Source organism: Vicia villosa, linkage group LG6 (assembly GCF_029867415.1).
Source record: "Vicia villosa cultivar HV-30 ecotype Madison, WI linkage group LG6, Vvil1.0, whole genome shotgun sequence".
NCBI classification, from domain to species: Eukaryota; Viridiplantae; Streptophyta; class Magnoliopsida; order Fabales; family Fabaceae; genus Vicia; species Vicia villosa.
Genome location: NC_081185.1, coordinates 86,039,408 through 86,048,075, shown reverse-complemented (window position 1 = coordinate 86,048,075; position 8,668 = coordinate 86,039,408).

The following is an 8,668-nucleotide window of genomic DNA, read 5'->3' as shown; positions in this document are numbered from 1 at the left end:
TTAACAAAAGTTTTACCCTTCACCTTTTTGTTATATGCTCTGGACACTCTTTCCTTTTGCCTCTTTATCATTTCCAATGCTCGAAGCCTGTCTTCATCCAAATCTACTAACTCGTTCATCATTAATTCCCAGTATACGTTGGGAGAAATGTCTGCTTGCCTTTGTATTCTTACTGATTGCAAACATATCTCAATTGGAAGTACTGCATCATGTCCAAACGTTAACTGAAAAGGAGTTGTATTTGTGGCTTCTTTTGGAGATGTTCGACAAGCCCAAAGTGCCTGATCTAAAGTCTTATGCCAATTCTTGGGTCTCTTTCCCACATGTTTCTTAATAAGGCCAATTATTACTTTGTTTGCTGCTTCAACCTGGCCATTTTCTTGAGCATAATAAGGTGTAGAAGTAAATAACTTGAAACCTATTTCTCTGGCAAAGTCTTGCATTTTTCGTCCAGTAAAGACTGATCCTTGATCCGTTGTTATGCTTTCTGGGATTCCAAACCTATATATAATATGTTTTTGAATAAACTCAATCACAGCCTTTTGATCCACATTTGCCAGCGGTATTGCTTCGACCCATTTTGTGAAATAGTCTATTCCCACCAAAATGTATCTTTGACCTTTAGAGGACTTGGGGTGAATTTCTCCAATCAAATCTAGTGCCCATCCCCTAAAAGGCCATGGTTTTACTATCGTACTTAGTTCGTTTGCTGGGGCGTGTTGGATACCTGCATGTTCTTGGCATTCTTGGCACCCTTTTGCAAATTCTATGCAATCTTTTAACATCGAAGGCCAATACATCCCATATCGAAACAAGAGCTATTTCATTTTGTGCCCTGCTTGATGTGCACCACATGCCCCACTATGTACGTTCGACAGAGCCAAGTACGCTTCTGCTTCTCCCAAGCATTTTAACAATACCCCTTCAGGAGTTTTCTTGAACAATTCATTTCCCATCAGATAATATGACAGGGCTCTATACTTGATTTTTCTGTCTGTATCCGTCGAAGGATTTTTCAGATAGTTAATAATTGGACTCCTCCAATCTGTGTCTGCCAATGAGTCTATATTCAGTACCTCGAATTGTTCTTTGTTGGCATAACCCAATCGTGAGTTCTCCAGATCACTTGGCGAAAGTTTAGTAAACATTGCTCTTCCTCTTACTTCAATCAATTCTTCCAACTTTTCTTTTGATACTTTATATCCTGAAGCTAATTGTGCCAAGTCGTTTGCTTCCTGGTTATTCACTCTTGATACGTGTTTTAATTCCACATATTCAAATTTCTTGAGTAGCCTATTTGCAATAACAAAATACATGATCAAATTCTCTTTGATACACTTGTACTCTTTTGTCAATTGCTTGATGACCAATTCGGAGTCTCCTTTAATTTCGACTCTGGTTGCCCCCAATTCTAACAAAGCCTCAAGTCCAGCAATCAATGCTTCATATTCAGCTTCATTATTGGAGCATAATGGACCTTCAATTTTATACTTGAGCTTTGTTGGAATTCCATCAGGAGAAATTATCAATATTCCAACACCAGTACCCTCTCTATGTGTTGAACCATCGAAATATAACTTCCAAGGTTTCAAATCCACATAATGCTGATGATTCTCAACCACCGCATGGTCAACAATGAAATCTGACACAATTTGACCTTTCATTGCCTTGAGAGGCTGAAATATTAATGAATATTCAGTAAGGGCTAAAGCCCACTTGCCAATTCGACTGTGTAGTATTGGCTTAGATAACATGTGTTTAATAACGTCACAATGAGATGAAACGTAAACATCAACTGGCTTTATATAATACTTAAGTTTGATACAAGAGAAATACAAACAAAGGCAGAGCTTTTCTATATCAGTATATCTAGTCTCTGCATCATTGAGTACTCTACTTAAGTAATAAATGGCTCTTTCAATGCCGTTCTCATCTTCTTGGGCTAACATGCTGCCTATTGTTTTATCTGATGCTGAAATATATAGGCGCATGTGCTTCTTCCCATTTGGGGAAATGAGAATTGGTGGACACGTCAAGTATTGCTTTATTTGATCGAAAGCTTCTTGATGTTCTGCACGCCATTCGAACTTTCCTTGCTTAAGCCGTAATAGGGGCGAGAAAGCTTGGGTGCGTCCACTTAAGTTAGAGATAAATCTTCTTAAGAAATTTATCTTACCCAATAAAGACTGCAATTCTTTCTTCGTGGATGGAGACTTGGTTTCCATAATGGCTTTTGTCTTGTTTTGGTTGATTTCTATCCCTTTTTTGTGGACTACGAAACCCAAGAAATCACCTGCCTGCACAAAGAAAGCACATTTAAGGGGGTTCATCTTCAAGCCATATTTCCTCATTCTTTCGAATGATTGGCTTAGATGATCGAGATGACTCATACCCGAGGTAGATTTTACCACAATTTCATCTATATACACTTGCATGAATGTTTCTATAAAGTCATGAAATATAGAATTCATTGCTCTTTGATAAGTTGCCCCAGCGTTTTTCAAACCAAAAGGCATCACAACCCATTCGTAAGTGCCTATTGCTCCTAGGCAACGAAATGCTGTCTTGGATACATCATCTTCTGCTATAAAAATTTGATTGTATCCCGAATATCCATCCAACATGCTCAAGTACTCAAACCCTGCGGCTGAGTCTACTAGCATTTTTGCTACAGGCATGGGATACTCATCTTTAGGAGTAGCTGCATTAAGGTCGCGAAAGTCTATGCATACTCTTAATGAGCCATTCTTTTTAATTACGGGTACTATATTAGCAATCCACTCGACATACCTTGTAGTTCGGATAAATTTGCAACGCAAGAGTCTTTCGACCTCTGTCTTAATCTTCGAGTGAATCTCCGGCGCGAATCTTCTGGGAGTTTGCTTTATTGGCTTCTTCCCTTCTTTTATTGGCAACTTCAATTCGACTAAATCTCTTCCGAGACCAGGCATCTCATCATAATCCCAAGCAAAACAATCTCTGTTGTCTTTCAACATTTTTATGATCGTTGCTTTCAACTCTGGCTCTAGTTTCGCGCTGATATATGTTATTCTCTTTTGATCATTGTCTCCAAGATTTACTTCTTCAAGAGGATCTTGGGCCAACATCTTTATGTTCGACGCCATTGGGTCTTTTTCGAATCCCAAAGGTTCCTCGTCGTATATTGCATCTAACCTCTGACTTGGTTCTTCTCTTATGATCTCTTCAACTGGAGCCGTGTCTTCAGGGAGTTCGAAACTCGTACGTATCTCCAATTCTGATATTCCTCCTTTGGTCGGAACTGTATCTATCTTTGTACTTGATAGTTCGGCTTCGAGAACCGTCTTTCTTTTATTCTCGGCCACATAGGCCGAAATCTTTTCGAAGAACACAGACTCAGACATTATTAACGTCATCATCCCAGCCTGTTGGCCGTACTGTTTGATAATTCTCCAATGGTGTTGTATCTGGTGGACCATCCATGATCTCTCTGTCCCATTGGAATCCATTTGGGTGCAAAGTCAAATAGTACAATGCATTTTTGTTTGGGGTATACATCTCTTCAGCAGCATGACAAGGGCCTATGTTTGCCAAGTTCCTATCGAAGTTGGTTTTATTCACCTGGTTGACTTCAGCCATGTAGTAACTCTGATCACCTTCGATATTCTCCACTATACCATCTTCTCTCCAAATTGTCACCCTCTGATGCATTGTTGAGGGTACAGCTGCTACCCCATGAATCCATTCCCTACCAAGCAAAAGGTTGTAGTTTGCTTTTGCCGGTATAACCATAAACATGGTTGGCCTGGTAACTGAACCTACTGTCAAGTTGACTTGAACAACTCCCAGTGTTTGTCCTATTTTGCCTTCATAGTTAGATAAAACCATGTTATGTGGCCTTATATCTGTATCGAACATACCAATTCTTTTCAGCATATATTGAGGCATTAAGTTCACTGCTGCTCCTCCATCAACTAAGACTTTATTAATGCCAACATTCTCAATCTTAGCCCTGATGTAGAGTGGCTTCAAGTGGTTTCGCATACCCTCATCTGGTCTTTCGAAGAAAGCATTCTGTTCTTCTACTGCACCATTATTCAGCACATAGTAACACACAGGTCTGTGTTTTGTCATTTCTTCGATATCAACCTCTTCGCAGTCTTCTACTTCAACTTCCTGGTTAAACTCGTGAGGGAGTACAGATACTACATTACAATTAATATTTATGGATGACACTCCATCGGAATCAAAATCATTTGTCATTCTATCCTCTTCTTTCCAGGAGTTTGAACGCATCTTCTCTTCTTCATCTAAGAGTTTCTCAGCTTCGAACAACCTGCGTTCCACCGGAGGTTTGTTTGACTTTGCCCCCTGGTATGAGACTTGGTTGCTACTAGATTCTCCAGCTTCTCTTGGCCTGTATTCCTTCTGAGACTTTTTCATCCTCTGATGCCTTCTCCACTGGGACCGAGACATAGGATTTTTTCCCTTATAATTCTCCAATCGATTCGCCTCTCGATTTGGTCTTTGAAATTGTTTCCTATATGCCATTGCGGTTCTTCCACCTTGGTCCCAACTCCGCCATTTGTTGGTTCTTGCATCAGCTTGTATCCACCTATCCCTGGGTGCATTTGCAGGGACTTTGAAAGTCACTCTTCGAGCTCTAGGGTGTGGGCTATCAAGCCTCTTTGTCGGAGTCCATATGTCGAAACCATAAAGGTTAGGACGCAACCCCTGAGTTTCCCTACTCATATGGCAGTACACGCGTTCGAATGATCGTGCGAGCCTTTCATCATAGACTGCCCCACATCTGGGACACAGAGCAACTTCAGTGTTTCCTTTGTGGCATCTGACCAAAAATCCTACCAAGCTCTCATCCATCTTTGGATATAGTTGTAGTAGGGGATTTGGCTCTCTTCCTGGATGTTCCCATCTTTCGCGTCGAGCCCTCTCGAAGTTGGCTTCGACTCTTCGATTCAGCATGATCGAACACCTTGGACACATCCATTGCTTACCACCATTTCTCTCGTGACAATTCCAGAGATATTCTTTGAGGCTTTCAGTTTTTGGTGGAGCTTCGATGCCCCCATTTTGCCTTGTTAACCAAGTCTCTAATTCGCCAAACTCAGATACTGGGCGTCTGGCACTGACCATGTTAACTGCTACTGGAGGAACTTCAGAGATTTGTATTTTCTGGAGTTTCATCCTGAGGTCTTCAGTGGCCTCGCTGCTTTCTTCCTTCGAGGCTTCAGTTATCTCTGCCTTGGAAGATTCTTCAACATCAGTATTGAAGATTATGTCACCATTTAGGCTTTCAATAGCCTGCTTTCCATTGAACATTGATTTAGTTTCTACAACTTCGACTTCAGACGCCTCCACCATGTTGATATCTTCTACCTCACAGAAGCTAGCGTCAGCAATGTTCAGAGGATTTGAATCTACCCTCATTTGACTCTTGGTTTTGTCGGCAAACTTCAACCTTCCATCAATGAGAGCATTTTGAATTAGATCCCTGAAAAGAAAACATTGAGAAGTTTTATGGCCTAGAAAACCATGATATTTACAAAAACCTCTTTTCTTCCGTTGTTCCAACGGAGGAATTTTGGAATTTGGAGGTAGTATCATTTGGCCATCTTTTACCAGTAAATCAAATATTTCATCACATTTGGTAATGTCAAATGTATAAGTTTTCTTAGGGAACCTATCATTCTTATCATTTTCTACTGGGTTTTTTCCATTTGCTGGATTTAACAATTTGCAAGCATAAGGTGGCGCTTCTTTTAATTCAGCCAAGTCTATTTCGACTTCTTCAGGGCTATATGAGTCATTGAAAGACTCATCATCAACATCCTCGGCTTCGACGTACGCCACTCTTTCTTTCTTATAGCTTTTATTTGCCCTAGCTTTTTCTGCCTTCAGGCGTTCGACCTGTCGAACCCTATCTGCTAATTGGGCCATGTCCCTGAGGTATTGGGTATCTAGTTTCTTTCTTATTGAATAATCCAAACCACCCGCAGCCATTTCGACGAGTTCATGTTCCGGAACTGTCGTAAAACACCTTGATTTCAACAGGCGGAACCTATTCAAGTAGTCATCAATTGTTTCTGCGAATTTTCTCTTAACACTGGCCAATTCTTTCAGACTTATCTTAGTTTGACCCATGTAGAATTGCTCGTGGAACAACCTTTCTAAGTATGCCCATGCATCTATCGAATTTGGTGGCAAAGTGGTGAACCAGATGAAGGCATTTTTTGTCAGCGAACTAGGGAAATATTTAATCCTTAGATCCTCGTTTCCCGCTAAGTCTCCTGCTTCTGTTAAATATCTAGCAATATGTTCCACAGTTGACTCATTAGTTTCGCCAGAAAATTTTGTGAATTTAGGAACCTTAGTTCCCCTAGGCAATTCTGTCTGCATGATAAAATCTGATATAGGGGATGTATAATTTGGACGTCTGAGTCCAGTACTAAGGCCATTATTGGCCATAACCCTTTCTATCATGGCAGTTAAATTATTTTCTGTGGCCAGATTTTCTCTTCTAACTCTTTGGACAATCTCATCTGGATGTTCGTCCCTACCCCAAAATCCTCAATCTGGGTCGTTCTTCCTCCATTTCCTGTCGAAAGGGGACGGTCCTTTGATTTGAATCCTCTAAGTTAATTACTGGAGTCTTTTCGAACGACTCCATCCTTCGTGAGGGGCCTATATCCCTAGGAGCCGTCCTAGGTGGGGGAACCATATCTTGCACACAGGCTCCAAAATAGGCCTCTCTTCTTGATTCGCAGGCTGTTTGTCTTTCCTCTTAGGTGGTGGTACTCCCATGAATTCTGCCATTCGATTCATTTGAGATGATATCTTTTGGAAAATTTCTACGTTTTCTCTATTTGTCGTAGTAACACTTGCCATTAGTGGATTCAAGACTGAAGTTAGTTCTCTGGCCAAAACCCCTACCATATCATGGTTGCTTGCATCCATTTTCTTGTCGAAATGCGGCTTGGTTATTCGTGGTAAAATTGGGTATTTGGGTAGAAAAATTAGTGTTGCGTCCACTTCGACCCACTGAACTAACATTTGGTGAAAATGTCGTATTATTAGTTGAGGCATTTATAGGTCTTGCCCCTCGTACGTCTGGTCCAAATGGGTATGGCATTCCATATGGACTATTTGGTCTCCATCCGAAGCCAGAATTTGTGCCTTGACCAAACGTATTGTTTGCAGCGTTTGTCAAGGGATATAGTACATCATCTGCACTTGTGGACGAGGGTGCGGTTGTCGATGCCGAAACTGGAACAGTTCCTGAATGCCCTGTAGTATTTTCAGGCGTAGTCTGGGAATTGTCTGCAGGTCTCGATCCATTTGGACCCGTCGTATTCTGTGTTCCCCTGACTGGAAGTCGAATGTGCCGCTCCTGATCCTGAAACTTGTGGGGGGATCCTGATCACCCCCTGCACTGGCTGTGACAGCCATTTTCCTGTTGTACCTTCGTTTGGGAATCGGTTGTGCACTGTTCTTTAGTTTACCGTTCCTAAGGTTTATACAAGGTCTTGATATTGTCTAGACAAAAACAAAACAATTGATTAAAAACAATTCGCGTGACACTGTCCCACTGGGCGTGCCAATTTGTTTACGGTGATTTCCGATAAACAACCGCTAGTCTTCCAAACTATAATAAATATGATTTGGTTACTTGCAGGATCGACTAGATTGATCCTAGGACACATAGTCAAGAAGATTGTTATCAATGTTCATTTGAATCATATTCGTAATTTGTCCTCTTCGATGAGTATTGTTCGATTCAAGAATCTTGGTAATTGCTTCGTTATATGTAATTATAACTTCAACAAAAAAGATAAATAACATAACATACAAAACTTAAAGATTGTCAAAACATAAAGAATCTTAAACTGCAGAAACGTTAAAGACTTTGAAAGTAAATGATCATGAAAGTAAATTCGAAAGTAAGTGATTTAAAATAAAGATACAGGAATGTAAATGACAAGAAATAAATGGAATGCAGTAATTCAGAAATATATTCGAAAATGAAATACAATACACATGTATTAAAATGGTGGTGTCATACGTACATTTTCTCAGCGAACTCTTTCTCGTAACACTTGATACTTGAGTAAATATGTGAGTGATTTGTACAAAATGAACACACGGAATCCTAACATTAAGACCCCTATTTATACTAGTTTCGACCTTAACGGTCCTACACTAATCTGCTGCCACGTTTCTCATCAGAACTTCCAGCGAAGCCATCTGTATTTGGACAGTTATGAAACCGTCTTCGAATTTCAAATCTTCCCCGCCTGAGTCCGTCTTCGACGCGTGGCAGTGTAAAAAACACTATGAAAACACGCTAAGTAGTAACACTTAAATACATACTTTATAAATTTTGTCTAAGTCCCGAAGACATATGTTTTCATCAGTCTTTCAGTGTTCACTATCTTCATCGAACTTAGAAGTCTTTATCTTCGAAGCATGACCATCAGTAGTCATTTTCTTACTTTTTAAGGGATGGTCATCAGTAACCATCTTTTCTTCGATTCTCAACTTCTTCGAAGGAAAATATTTATGAAATGAAATCTTCAGCTAACAGAAGGCTACGCGTAACGGGGCCTTTCGATGCTTTCGAGGCCGAGAGTTGCCCCTCGCTGAGCCTGGAGGACTTGGATCTTAGGGTTAA